Here is a 14,870-nt window from a genome sequence, read left to right as displayed (position 1 = left end):
TTTCTAGACAGACGTTTACATCATTGTCATTCTAAGTTACTAGCAAAAGTTTTTTTTCGGTGTGCACTTTGGGAGGACTTTGTCTCCTATTCCTTATTTGGAACTGAGCGACAAATGATAAGTATAATAATGAATATAGAACAAGATTATCTACCAAACTGCATCCAATATTGTTTATTTTTCTTGAATCAACTGGTTTATTTATACCAATGATTTTTTAGTAAGATAATTCCTGCGAATTGACTGGTAAACAACACGCGATATTAAAAATGAATTATTTTTATAATAAATTAGTGGGATGGAAAGAAATACTGCAAATATGTTTTTTTTATTTTTTATTTAATACTGGGATGAGGCAAGATACACCATGCTTTTGCAGTGCTCAGGCACTGTATATTCTTTGTTGATGTGTCTCTGCGTGGGTGTGTGTGTGTGCAAGAGAGAGAAACTGTCCTTCACAGCAACTCTAATCAGCAGCGCATGTTTTATTTATCAAACAGATGACATAGCCATAGACAGCATTATCCAAAAACAACAAGGAAGCAACAGAGTTAGAGCAAAAGTGCATTATACTGTAGACAAATGCACAGCTGAAAGCTAATTTGTTTGTTGTCTCGAATTTAATTCCATAGTTCATTCATAAACAAACTAAGTGTGAATTACAAGAAGCTTGTTGAATTTTGACTTTTAAAAATATGTGATTTAAGCTCTTTCTAGGCTTGAATAATATACTAGGCCATTGTAGTATTGTATGTTCTGTAATGTGAATGATAATCTTGGTCCCAAAATTACAATTTATGTGGCATAATTGTCAAAAATTGGCCCTGCTCACAACATTGGCACATTTCTGTTTTTGTGTAATCTCTTATCCACAGAGATTTGATGGCAAAAACCTAGCAGTGTTCTCCAAGGAGAAAAGCAAGCTCATTCAACATAAAACCCATGTTATATGGTTCCTTTCTCTATTTAACTTTATAATTACTTGACTGATTCTACTAATGATTAAGGCAAAGTCAGAACTGTTGGCTTTTTGGCCTTTGTGACAAAGACATTCTTAAATGTCCCTGATGTGAAATGATCAAATAAAGGACGCCATCAAGGTGATCCTTTGATAACACATAGCCGTGACTCTAATTGTCTGTATGGATTACTCAAGACACACTCAGATATTTCACAAAACCACACATTATGATTTCTGAACAATTGATGCTAGATCAGGTGGTAGACTTCAACAATGTCTCATTTTTTTTAGGAGAATTTCCACTGCTAAATGTCGTGCAAATCTCATAAAGTGACATTAAAGGTTGAGCAAAACAAAGTAAAAAGAATAATATAAATTCACCTTTAAAGTAGAACCACATTTTAGAATTACAACGAGGCATATAATATATTATCTTTCAAACACGACCTCATTTCAGTTAAGCCACTTATTTCAGGCTGGATTTTAGAATTGGTAGAAAAATATGGCACCTAAAGCTTTTTGATCAATGACAATTTTGCTCATTATTTGCTAAACATCCATATGTATGCATAAATTTAAACTTACATGATCTATACACATAAGCTTAGTCACGGAAACAAATGGAAAATGCAAACAAAATACGTCAAATAAAGATTCGCGTGGAATATGAAGAGAAGCTTCTGTTCATCTCAGTCATTTTTTCTGAGTTAAATGAAAGACACAGTCCATGCTAGATAAAGACAAGACTCTTAGTGTTGACTCAGTCCTGATGGGTTCAGTGTGTCAGATGATTGTTGTGCAGATGAACAAAGAAACACCCAACCAAGCAAGTAGCACGCAGTGGGTGTGCTGCAAGATATGAAAATGCCCCGAGCCAACTCGCCTGTGTCAAATCACAGTCAGTTTTAAGCCAAAGCACGAGGTTGTGGTAGTGCATAAATAGTGTTTTATTTAGTCTAACTTGCCTATGCTGGGGTCCAGCTTGACGTATTATTTGACAGTCTGTCTTTGAAAGTCAATGAGCATTGTTTACTCAAAAACATTAAAAGAAATGTCATCTTGCAAAAGGATATTGACATTTGCCAAATGTATTTTCGGAGCAGGATAAAAATAATGGGCCTTTATATTTTTTAGGAATTAAATATAACCAAAGATTTGAATCGTGTTAATCATTTGACAAATAAAATTAAAATTACATTTTATTTAGGATGTAAAAAGATTAAAACAAGTAGCAAATGACCTTAATTATAAAAGCTGTAATGCACTAAAATTTCAGGCAAATATCATAGATTTTTTTCTCCCTCGAAAAGTCATCTTGGTGCTTTTCCCAAGGCTAACTGCAAATAAAAAGGGAGGTTGGTGGAGGGACATCACAGTTCCCTGAGGATCTCTGCCAGTCTCCGTAAAATATGAAAGACAAACAAAGTATGTGCTGCAGAAATTGAATGCGAATCGTGAGGTGCAAGATTAGATAGTCTGTAGGAATAAACATGAAGCATCTGGTGAATACATCTCTCAAGTGACATACCCGTCCGTGTATTCTATATAATCTTGTTTTGTTTGAATTGCGTATGCCCTTGGGAGTGAAGTTATACACTGACAAGCCCAAGATGAGTAGCAGCACATTTGAGATGAAGCTATTTTAATTTAAAAGTTGTGGAGGACAATTCATTGGTGGGAACTTAAACCATTATGCATTAAATGTTCAGGCCTGTCACAAAGATACTATATATTGGATACTGTCAACACATTCCATTATGGACTAGTTTTATCCATGGGGCTTTAATTTGTCCATAGTTGGGAATGTCTGTGCAAATCGTTGTCTCTGTGTATAAAATGCTGTATACGTTATGACAGTACCATTTTGCTTCTGTGTGTACTTGGAATTGGAATTAATGTTCAGCTATTAATATACCAGAACAGGCTGCTTTGAAAGAATATGTTTACTAAAAAAGTTGTTGCTACAAACAAATGTTGGAAAATGTTAACATTATTAACTTGAAGGTAACATCAGAGGCAGCATAGTGGGTGGTAGTTTGTGCATCTTTAAAGACTGTAAAGCATGTAGGTGGTGAGGTTTTGTTTTGGTTTATGCCACTTTTTTGAATTGTTGTCTTTATATTCTAACTCTGCCATGGCATTTTCTGGTCTCACTGCTCTATTTGGTCTGTATCTGAAAGCTTCCAGAAGTCACACATACAGAGCAAGGAAAACTTTGAATTAGTCAGCACGCTTGTGCCTCGGGAGTGTTGGAAGTGCACTCTGACAATCTCAAGTAAAATGTGTTTGAAGCTAAAACTGTGCATTTAAAAAAAAAAACAAAGAAAAAGGCAAAATGCAGAAAAGCATGAAACCCCACACTCTTAACTGTTAACATTCAAAGAAGAGAAACTTATTTTTTTCTTCTCAGTCAGCCACAAAATACTTGCATGTATAGTACTGTCACGTCCAGATCACACAGTTGGAAGCCAGGTCAGTCTGCTTTTCGGACTATCTCCAAAATTCTCAGCTGTCGGGGTTGCTGGTATTGTCAGAACTGATTGCAGACAATCTTGTAGAGGCGCTCGGCAAGTTCAAAGAAAGGCTATGCAACGTAAATTAAAAGGGAAAAGGTATGAGGAGGTGGAAAGTCTGCCCTGAAGGAACCAGTTGGAGCCTACAAGGATTCCCCTCAATTATATTAGATGCGTGCTATGTGACAGGTGGGAAGCAATTTCTAAGAGATCTGTAAGTTGGCATCAGCTTGTTGAAAGTATCAAAGGAGGTAGTTAGGTGTCATATGAAGAAGAAAACAGGGAGAGTAGGTCGAAGTCTGTAGCCCCTCATGCTGTGAATTAATCACAAAACAAGGCAAGTGTCCTGTTCTCGGTTGCATAATGCAAAAGTATCGCTTTTATATCTATTTCCTAGAAATTAACTGTTTCATAGCCGTTGGTTCAGGCATCAACCTACAATGTACCTCCTCATTTGTAATTGTCTTTTGACTGTTTGGTCATGTGCTACTTGGCTTGCCTAGCGATTATTTTTTATTAACATATACATCAGTCTAAAAATAAATCAATGAATAAATAAACATTATGTATGGGAAAAGTCATTCACAAAAATGCAACATCAGCGTATTCATAGAGCTATAGAATATCTATCTGTATGTTTTAATCCTCAATTTTTTATCAACAAAGATCAACTAAGCTGTAACAAAGTAAGTCTGAAATTTGCATGAAGTTTCCTTCATCTATCATTAGATTGCTTTCCTTTGTCACTACTTCTCAAAGGGACAGCTTAGTCAGCAGATGATGAACAACACTCACCTTTCCCAGAGACAAAGAAAGTGCTCAAGCAGAGTTAGAACAAACATGGTTTACTATTGATCACTCATGACAGGGACCTTTTCAAATAGTCCAGAGATCTGTGTGCTTCTGAAAAACATGAACGGGATGGGTATTGATTCCTTAGAAATAATGTGCAGGCATTTCAGAATATATCAAAGGCAGTAAAGTTGTGTACATTTACAATTAGCAAGACTGATTCTTAAGACTCAATAGCATGAAGCATTATTATTATAATGGAGGGTTTTTGATATTTTTGTCACGGCTGCGTACACCCTGGATCTAAATTGTCCATCATCTGGAATGTATGCAAAATATAGGTTTTCAGTCTGTAGAGTGACTTGGCTCTCCATGTCTTTCCCTTAATGAGCTCATTTGTTATTTGGAGTTCATTAACTTAGGACTGCATGGTGAATGACCTCCCAATCAGCTTTGTTGACCCGATGTCTTCTTCATGTGCAGGCTTGTCTTTGTTGCATATGAAATGTTCCATCAGCGTATTCATTTTCTGTATCACTCGTCTTCATTACTGTCTTATGTGAGTTGAAGTTTATCGCAAGTAACATTGGCTTACAGAATGGAACAAACGTAAAAATCAGTCTTTTCACCACCTTCGCTTCATGTTGTTGAAATTATCGGTCACCTTAAGTGTCGCACAGATATACCTCCCAGCAGTACAAAATGGCTTAATGAGAATGGATTCACAAGTACTCAGAGAGGCACTGAAGTCATTTTTTTATGTAAAAAATGAATGGATAAAACTAATGAACTTTTTTTTTTCTGTCTACATATTTGGTAAGCAGCCAACTGTTCATCCGTCTAAATGAATTACTGCGGTCATGTGTTCTTACCCTGCTGTCAGATCAAATGAGTTCTGGAACATATAAATTCTTAATTCGAAAAACACAAAATATGCATGGGAAATAAATATTGCAATGTTGTGATGGCACATTCTTTTAGATGGACTGAAAGTGAAGGAAAATGTATTGATAAGGTGCACTACTCTTTTCATGCTAATAAGACAATGTGGTATCAAGTCATGCACATGACAGAAAATGCTGATCTTGATCCACTAGTATATAGATAACACTTGTGTGTCTTAGTAAGTGCTTTGTTAACTAAAAAAATAGTTTGGAGGGTTAAACATAATGTTAAATTTAACTTACCACTTAACTACACACAACTAACTGTCACTGATAATGTGATTCTTAGGAATGTTAAAACATTTATCAATGTTAATGCCATTTAAACAATAGTCCCGTTTTCAACTCGCAACGTGACAAAACTTGACAAAAAAATTAACTTGTCCAGCCGCAGGTGGTTAGTGGTCAATTTTCCTGTGAAAGGAGGCCATTTTTGTAAGAGATACTGCACGGATTGTCTTTAAGCAGATGACAGGTGATAGTGAAAACCTCTTCTTTCTTGCCAGCAGGCAGGTGAACAACCTCTTGATATGCAGGATGGTGGTTCATCTGCCACACCGGCAAGAAAAACAATAACCCTGTTCTGACCATCCCTAGGGATGGACTCAACAGAGAAAGAAATAGGATGGCACCGCACATTTAAATTCACACACGTTTTTGAAGGTGAAACATCTTGAACAAACATGAAGAATCACTCCGTTTCTGTTAATACTACCATATGTAGAATTACTTTGACAAAATATATTAAAAGAATAATACAACAACAAAAGATAGAGTGATGCGGCCACAAAATACAATCTTCGATGTAAAATAATTAAAAATAAATCCCATTTTATCAAATTATACCCTTATTAAAAAAGGAAAACAACAACAAAGCATTTAGAATCGTAACTACATCAGAATCACTGTGATAGCAAGGAATACTGCCTTTTTAGATGTTACTTTGAGATACTAAATTGAGGTCGTCAAATGATAATGGAATAACCTTAAAACAAAGAAGTTTGGAGCCAGTAGGGAATATGCTGTTGAAGTGAGAAAACACTTTTCTACAATTGTTTACAGTTTGACATGTTGTTTCATGCTTCAGTGATTTTGAAATGGAGAGCCGTAACCAGCTCCTCAGATTTCTTTGCAGAAGTTGAGCGTTAAGTCCTTTGAGTGTTTTTCTAAATATGTGGTCTTAGCACCTTTCTTAAGCATGGTAGTCTCAGAGGCTGCATTTCAATCTTTACAGAGCTAATTCTAGAGTGAAGATGGACTGTTCACAGTAGACATTAACAAGGGCCTGTAGGGTTGTACAATAGTATCCAGGGACAGCTTCTTTTTTTCCAACTCCATTCAATGACCGAGAGCTCTGGTAACAGGGATAAATGGTTTTGGAGTAGGGGTACAAAAAATAAAAAAGAACTAAATCACACCAGGATTGGCACTCTGTCTTACAATTGTGCATAAATTAGAATAAACAGGGCAATTAATGGCTATTATTAATAAAATGTATGATGTAGATTAAACTATTTTTCCTTTAATTTGGCCATCGTTAAATGCTCCAAATGAAAATTGCAATGACCCATACTTAGATGAAATACAATTTTCCGAAAACAATGTCACCTCAAATAAAGAACGTAATATATTTCTGTAGGTATAAATACGTTGCATGCCAAAGTGAAGCATTCTTGGAGCTTACAGAGCTAATGGTAATATGTTCAGACACAATCCTTTATGCAGGATTAAGAATATGAAAATAAAAGGTGACATTTAAGCATCACATGCTGCCTAAAATAACAGGATTCTCTGGTAGCTCATCACCAGTTTCAGCTTTGAATGAAAATAACTTTCGTCTTCCTACATGTCACATAAAATGTTGTCTCTTAAAAGTCGATTAACATTTTTATGTTTCCCGTGACAATCTAAATTTACGATGAAGGAAAACAGAGCAGAAAATTGTCAATATGGAAATAACTAAACCAAAATATCAATACAATAGTTACATGTATGGTATTGGCATCGTATGGATGTTATTCATGTGCAAGCTCGGTGTATTGAATGTGTTTGTGAGTGTGTCTATATATACAAACATGCCGTATAATGCTACCTGCTTGAAATAATCAGCTCAAGGTGCAGCCATAGATATCCCACCCACCTCAACACCTCCGCAGGATCAGCTCAGCTTATTTTTATACAAATGTTCAAAAAAGTTATTTATTTCTTCTATCTTTTCTAAATGTGATTTATTCAACATGTGTATAGAGACACTCCATTAATCTGGCAAGTTTTTGGAGAGACATCTTTGTATGCTACTTATTTAGTTCTTTTTTTTTAAAGTTTATTGACTGAAGCTTCAAATTCTTTGTTTATTCCTGTTCATTAAAATATGGCGACAGGCTTTTGAACAAGTTTACAAAAAGAGGAAGGAGTCAGGGATGTTTGATGTTGTCTACAAAACAAGCAGAGGAAAACATTCACCAAAGTGAGGAAAGGATAATGAGGAAAATGTTAAATAAATCAGTGTGGGGTAAATGATGCAAAGGTGGAAACAGTATCGTCAGGCACTCATGAAAACAAATTACAGTAAATTCCCTGAACTGTAAGTGGAGTCATGGGAAAATTCCTTGATGTTTGAAAGACAAGCTTAAATTCACCCTCTAAGATTAAACTGAGTATGTTGTTGGATAGACACCCAATTTCTTACATCATCCATTAAGTGCTTGATTCCATGTTATCCTCATAGTGCATTGTTAAATTGCTATTATGCTAAAACGATGTGGCTTTTGAATGAGATGCACTGACATGGTTTTGATAAAGGGGGCTTGTAGCCTAATTTTCAGGTTTATGGTATCATTCTCAAGCAAATTCATGTATTCTCATCCTCATGTAAAAAGTTCACAAACCAAGGCCATGCAGTAAGTGGTAACCCTTTAATAATTTTAGTTTATGGTAAGGATGTAGGGTTACAGTACCATATCACATTTATTTAATAAGCCCTTTAAAAACAACAATGACTGAAAGAAAAGGTGAGCTATCAGGCGTGAATTTAAATACACATAAAAAAGCAAACAAAGATAAAAACATATGATCAAAAACAAGTCAAACCGTTAAGTCATATACTAAGAGTTCTGTACGATCAATATGTCACACTATGGAAATATTTTGAATTTTAAATAGACCTTAGTGAAGGTCCCTGACTACCGTGCATAGGCAGATATTACTTTAGAAGTGTGAATATTTAATACGTATATATAAACAGATGCCAAAGGAAATACTGTCAACTAAAAATGTGTTTGGAATGTGGCATGGTTTCAATATCCATTCATTTCTCTTCAGTTTTTCATTTACACTCGTCTTTGTATTATAAATCAAGCCCTGCAGCAATGTTTGCACCATACCTCACATGAACTTGGGATGCATAATTTAGTATTGTTTAGTATATCGTCAGTATTATTGATCTTTCGTTGTATTTTATGTTCATATAATAATTGGCAATATAGAAGATTGAAAAACAAGCTTTCAATGCATGTATTTTTCCACTGTCCTTACCTTACTTCTCTGTCACTAAGCAACAGTCTGCATTCATCTGACAAGTGTGCATTTGAATGTCTAGTTGAGCACTGTCATTTGTTTATACATTTGTGTGCAGACTGGCGCTTGGCAATCAACACAAATAATTTAATGGACGATGGAGTGGATTTTTTTTTTATTGCAGAACTTTAAAATCAACAATAATAGGCTGGTGAACTTGGGTTACACTGCTTTTATAACTGAAATCTTGACGTGGTAATTACGTCAAGGAAACTTTAAGCTTACTAGTTAGACACTTGGGTTGAAAATGCAGTATTTTGAAGTATTTTGGCTCTTTATATTTGTTATGTAGTCACATTCTAATAATACTAAACCATCTGTTGAGTCTGTCACCGGCGTAATTCATGGCATAACTTTTGATCATTGATCTATTTGAAATACTTGACATTAAAAGGGAAGGGCTTGAACTTTGACAAGTCAAGTCATTAGTCTACTCCAGACTTTTGGTGATGGCTCTTTCACGGCATTCCCTTTTGCGTTAAGGATAAGCAAGACAGATAATATGAAAACTGCTTTAAATCTTTAAAAAATGCGAAAAATGTGACTCACAATCATCTCTCGAGATGAAATAATTTAAGAATAAATAAATGCATTGGAAAATGAGGAAAACGCATAGTGAATGCAACAAGCAACTCATAAAAAATACATGACTGACTTCATTGTGGCTCATCACACAGACATTTTTGCTGCATCAGCTCTAGTTTTAGTCGCCATTCATTATTATTTCATATTTTTGGCAGTGTTGTTACAATATGTTCTTGGCAGACAGTTTGTGTCAAAACATGAATTTAACATCAGGGTTTGGTGTCTGCCTCAGAATCAAAGGGTCGCAGCTTCTCTCTACAGCTGTCACTTTGCGCCAACGTTTAGTCTGCACACTGGAAAGCATCCATCACAGAAAAGGCAGACATACCAATTTCTACTGTGACATTAGCCTCAACAGACCTGATTGTACTATAGCTAGAGGACATGTTGAGCTTTCTCTTCTAATTTCTTGGCAGCGAAGCTTACTTTTCAATCCATGACTACTATTTCAGATTAGTATTTTCTGACATGGCAATCCTGCATATCCGACTCAGAAACCTACATAGCTAAGACCATAACCATATTCATGATATTTCTTAATCATTCTTATATTTAACCGGCATATTTCCTTAAATTATAAAAAAACCTTAGTCATATGCATTTTAAATGTTGAGTTTATTAATACTCAAATATTTGTATCTTTCTATCCACCCTCTTCTTTAAACAACCTGTCTCTTTAAACACACACAAACTTCACAACATGAAGCCTGTTAACCACAACAATGACGCATCGAGAAGAAAACAAACTTAACTCTTCACCAGCAGGCCTAAACCACCCACCACCAATTATATGAGAACACTTTTCAAAGCCAATTACTGTTGGCCTCTCATATACACTCACTCCCGTAACCTCAAGAAAGACAGGTACAGAATCTGAGGGTGACAAAGCCTAGATCATTGTTGTACCCTTCTCCTGGATCGCACTTTCTCAACACATCAATAACTGCATGAAACTGGACACCCATAAATCATAGCTTAAAACATTATAATTTAATTAAGAAAAGCTCCATTTATTCATGTTCACAACCAAAAGACTGAATTCAAATTACAATGCATCAATGTGTTGTCCTTGTAAAAAAAGGGGTCTCACTAAGCCCACTTATAGCTGCGTCTTCTTGTTCAAAATTCAGCTTTTTTATGAAGAATGAGGACAACTCAAACATAATAATTATGTTAATAGCTTGCGGTCTTGAGACCTTCTCATTTTTTGACACACCCATTTGTCTGCATAGTGAAATTTCCTCCACTCATAAATGTTTTTTTTATGGGATCAACAGTATTGTATATCACTTCATTGATATTTCTTCTGCAGGGCAAGAGTCAACATTTGAGAGAGCCATACTAAATGAGAGAATATTGACTTGCCTGAATCTGCTGCTGACCTTCAGGACTGCCTTTACCGAGGTAATGTTTTATCTAACTGACTCCTAGCGAGAATTATTTTGATATCTGTAAAAAAAAGTGTGATAGTATTTTATACTGAACCAAAAAAATAGACAACCAAAACATGTTGCTCGGCTCCATGTTTTTGGAGCTCCATTTTATTTACAAAATTGCTGACTTTGAGTTGTACTTGCTGCAGTGTAGTTTTATGGGTCCTAGTGGGATTGGGCTAGTAAACAGGAGATGAGACAGTAAATTCCTACACTGTGAAACCGTCAACTACGTGACTCAGTTAGGGCTGTTGGGATGGTCCTGTATATACAAACCAAATATATGGCTCAGTGGCTAGAAGGCAGGTTTGTGAGAGTCTTTTTATCCCCTGATTTTTGTCTACCCTGAAAACAAAACTTACTGCAAAGGCAACACTAGCATCGACCTGACAGCCACCTTGTTTATATTACTTCGCCCTGTACAGGAATCACATCAACTAAAGTGAAGCCGATACTGTAAAACACAATTTACATAAAGTTACAGGTGGATAAATGACTAAAGAGAACACATTTTCTCTTGAACGAAGCAGTAGTGTTGATGTGTATACCGAGCCTGTGGCAATTTATCTCTGTCCATGGATTTATGACTTTCCATATGGACCCATCTACACTCTATCATTAGTCACCATTTTGAAAGCTTTTTGTAACCTGCCGACACTTTCCCGTCAGCATTGCTCTCTAAGGATAAACTGCTCAAAGTAGAGTCAAAATGAAAGTGACAAGTGGGTGTTAGTGTGTTTCATACCTGGCAACGCAGCATTGTACAGTATTGTCAGAGTAGTAGATTTATCATTGTAAGCAAAGTAATAAAATACAAAACAATGTAAAGAAGCACATCCAATATTCTAGCAGAATGGCTAACTTTTTCCTCCAAATAGTCTTTTCAAATAGATGACACTTATTACAACACGAAAGCACAAAAGCTTTAATTGCTACATAATATTAGTGTTGCGGCAGTCAAATGGCGTGGTAACAATAAATGACACAATGGGGACAGTGCCATCTAACCACAGTTGAAAATGAGATTCGTTCTTTAAAACTGGAGGGGAAAAAAAGAAACAGATTATGCCACTTACATTAGATTAACTTGAATGAACAAAAACACAGTACATGGAACACATGATGTCATGTGAAGAAGATGATGAAGATCTGGTATTTAAACAGAGTCCTCCATCATATTAAACTTGCATTGTGCACGTGTGTGGGAGACTCCCATCCTCGTGACTCCATCAATCAGTCTAATTACACATCAATCCAGTTAATTCTTCATTATCATTAACCTGGACAGCCCTAATAAGAAAGGCATCTGCTGGTTCCTTCAAAACTTGCTTTTCGATTAATACACATAGACTAAGCATCATCATTGAGCTCTTGAGTAAATACAAATGTACAAGTTCTCCTTCTGACTACAGTCTGTTTCACATCAGAAGTATAATCCATCTTACTTAAAAGATTTGAACAATGACAAAAGGTGCTGCCCATATTTGGCTCAGTTAATGAACCCCTCCTGCGGAGTCCTTGTTAATGGATTATCCATTATGATTACTCCATGATAGCCTCCATGCCCCATCAAAGCTTGACATTTGTCATTTTACATGGCGTAGCGAACCTTCCCGGTAATTGCACATTAATCAATAAATCTATTTCATTGCAAATAAACTGATAAAACAAGAGCATAGTTTTTGCATCACAAGGATTATAAAAATTAATCACATTGGCGAGTATGAACTGAGCCCCACCAATTGTGAAAATATTGTATCTAAAAATAATCTAGTTGACAACTTTATTTATGGAATAATTTATATTTTTATTGAATTGGCCTGGTGCCTAGTCATTAGCCTCACATTTCTAGGGTCGAGGGTTCAATCGCCGGTTGCTCCTCACTGTGTGGAGTTTGCATGTTTTACTAAATATTGCTTGAGATAGATGGAGCGCGATCAGTTCGGAGTTTGCACTTTATGGGGATTACTGTGTCAGTATTGTTTTCTCTGATTTGTGATGTATAATTAAAATACAGAAATTGCAGATGTAAACAGTGACTAACAAGATAGTGGTCCCCTCGGAGTGATACCATCTGGGGCAGTGTATGTCATTACCTTGAATGATTTGGGTGCCCTAGTGTGTGTGTGTGTGTACTAGCAATCTAAGCATCCACCAGAGGGCTGCATAAGTCAGAATCAAGTTGAGTAACACACTAAGTTCACAAGTCAAAGCTGCACTTATAGGTCAGTGGTTTTTAACCTGTGTTCGATTGAATGCCTGCGGTTTTGTCGAGTTAATGTCTGTTCTGATCAGCACACTTGTAGGCTGATGTTATGATCTATTTGGACATTATTGCCTGCATAATGTTGGTTGTAATGAATCAGGTGAGAAACCAGTTGGAGCATGATTAGCAAACACAGAGGCAATAGGCAATGGACTGGACTTTTGTTGTGATAGTGATATGAGAAATGTACTTTGTGACAGCATATTTTTGAAACCGACCGTGACATTGAATAGCAGTAAATATTCAATAATTTTCTGGTGTTTTTCATCTTGTTTCTTGTGTAAGCACCAATAGTTGGAGTGCAATTAGTACATAGTTTTTTTATTTATTTTGCATTGATGCACAGAACTGGTACACAGTGAACTCTCATCTAGGAGAGAAGTACTGAAGTAAATAAAAAGCCATTTAATGTCAAATATTCATAATTAAATGTTCATTAAGTCTCTAAAATATACAAAAGCTTTCCCAACTCAGACAAACATATGCAAATATCAAGGATAATTTCAATGCTTGCTAAAACAAACAAACTAAAAACAACAATAGATGAAGACAAAACTACACATTGACATGAAAGCGTAGCCTTTAACACACTTGGAATCTATTATTTTCCATTGATCACCGGCTATTGCCAGCAGCAAAATTCGAAGTCGACAATTGGATTATATGAAGTTATCCAGACTCAACATATCAAAGAGTGACAAACAAACATGTTTCAGACCATTACTCACTAATCCCATTACCAAGCCAGTAGGAAGCTTTTATTTAAATTTCTGAACCTTTTCTCTGCCATGCCAGTCACATTTAAAATTAAACATCTTTGCTATGAAACTTGTTCAGGTTTACAAATTATAAAATACACATTTTGGCAAATGTTCCCATTTGGACTCATAATGTCAGAAATGAGAGCATGGAGTAAGTAGAAGTGAGCTAATTCAGGACCAATAAACCATGAAATTGCTATAAAATGGATTCTTTTTAATCAATTGATAGAATCCTCATGAACTGAAAAGTGCCATTTCTCTATATTTCTTGGCCATAAAGGGACGTAATAGTGTAATACAGAAATTTATAGGCCTAAAATATGAGTTTGAGGAGCTGCTTTGAAAAGGACAACAAGCCAAATAATGAGAACATTTTGACACTAAGCAAGAATATATGCAGTTGTACCTGGATGGATATAAAATATAAATCTTAATTAAATATTACATCTGTCAAAATATTCAGTTTTGATGCAAGAAAGCAAACAGCTGCAGTACATTATGGCAATAATGCTTCAAGTACTGTGGAGTTGTACGTAGTGTAGTGTTGTCGAATTATTCTTCCATCCCCTTAACAATGCCATCATTTGGATGGAAAAGAAAAAAATCCTGTCTTGTCTTGCATCAACACAGTCGGATCCTTGAGAACAGGCTTTACAATAGAGAGTCACAGCAGGTGTCTCATGTTCTGCCTGGTCTTTATCCATCTGAAAGGCCACTGATGACCTCTCCAATTTGTCAAGGTTATTTCCCGGCATGCTGATAAGTTGTAAATGCCTGATAAATGCAGAGACATGGTAGTGTTATAGTCACTAGCTTACCAACTGTATGTGAATGTGCATATGAATAAATCAATAATTTCTTCCATTACACTGACACAGGTGAACAAAAGGGAAAAAGTCGCTTCTAACACTTTAGCAGTCAGAATACAGTAGAGCTTGTGGCATTAAAGTTGTGTGATCAGTCGAGTCAACTTGAACTGGGAAATGCCTGTCCATTACGCTGGTTATTAATTCCATTCCAGTTATTTCTGTTGATTCAA

At 35.8% G+C, this 14,870-nt stretch overlaps 1 long non-coding RNA gene across 1 annotated transcript in view; it reads left to right on the top strand.

Moving 5' to 3' along the window:
* Positions 1-10,776, top strand: part of LOC144209383 (uncharacterized) — a 59,029-nt gene extending 48,253 nt beyond the window's left edge. Inside the window, exon 7 of the long non-coding RNA XR_013329107.1 lies at positions 10,684-10,776. This is a non-coding gene — a long non-coding RNA (uncharacterized LOC144209383). The remainder of the gene's footprint in view (positions 1-10,683) is intronic.
* Positions 10,777-14,870: the final 4,094 nt, after the last annotated feature.

The sequence above is a fragment of the Stigmatopora nigra genome, chromosome 16 (assembly GCF_051989575.1).
Source record: "Stigmatopora nigra isolate UIUO_SnigA chromosome 16, RoL_Snig_1.1, whole genome shotgun sequence".
NCBI lineage: Eukaryota > Metazoa > Chordata > Actinopteri > Syngnathiformes > Syngnathidae > Stigmatopora > Stigmatopora nigra.
Note: the sequence above shows the minus strand (reverse complement) of the source record. Positions and strands in the feature narration are given on the sequence as shown.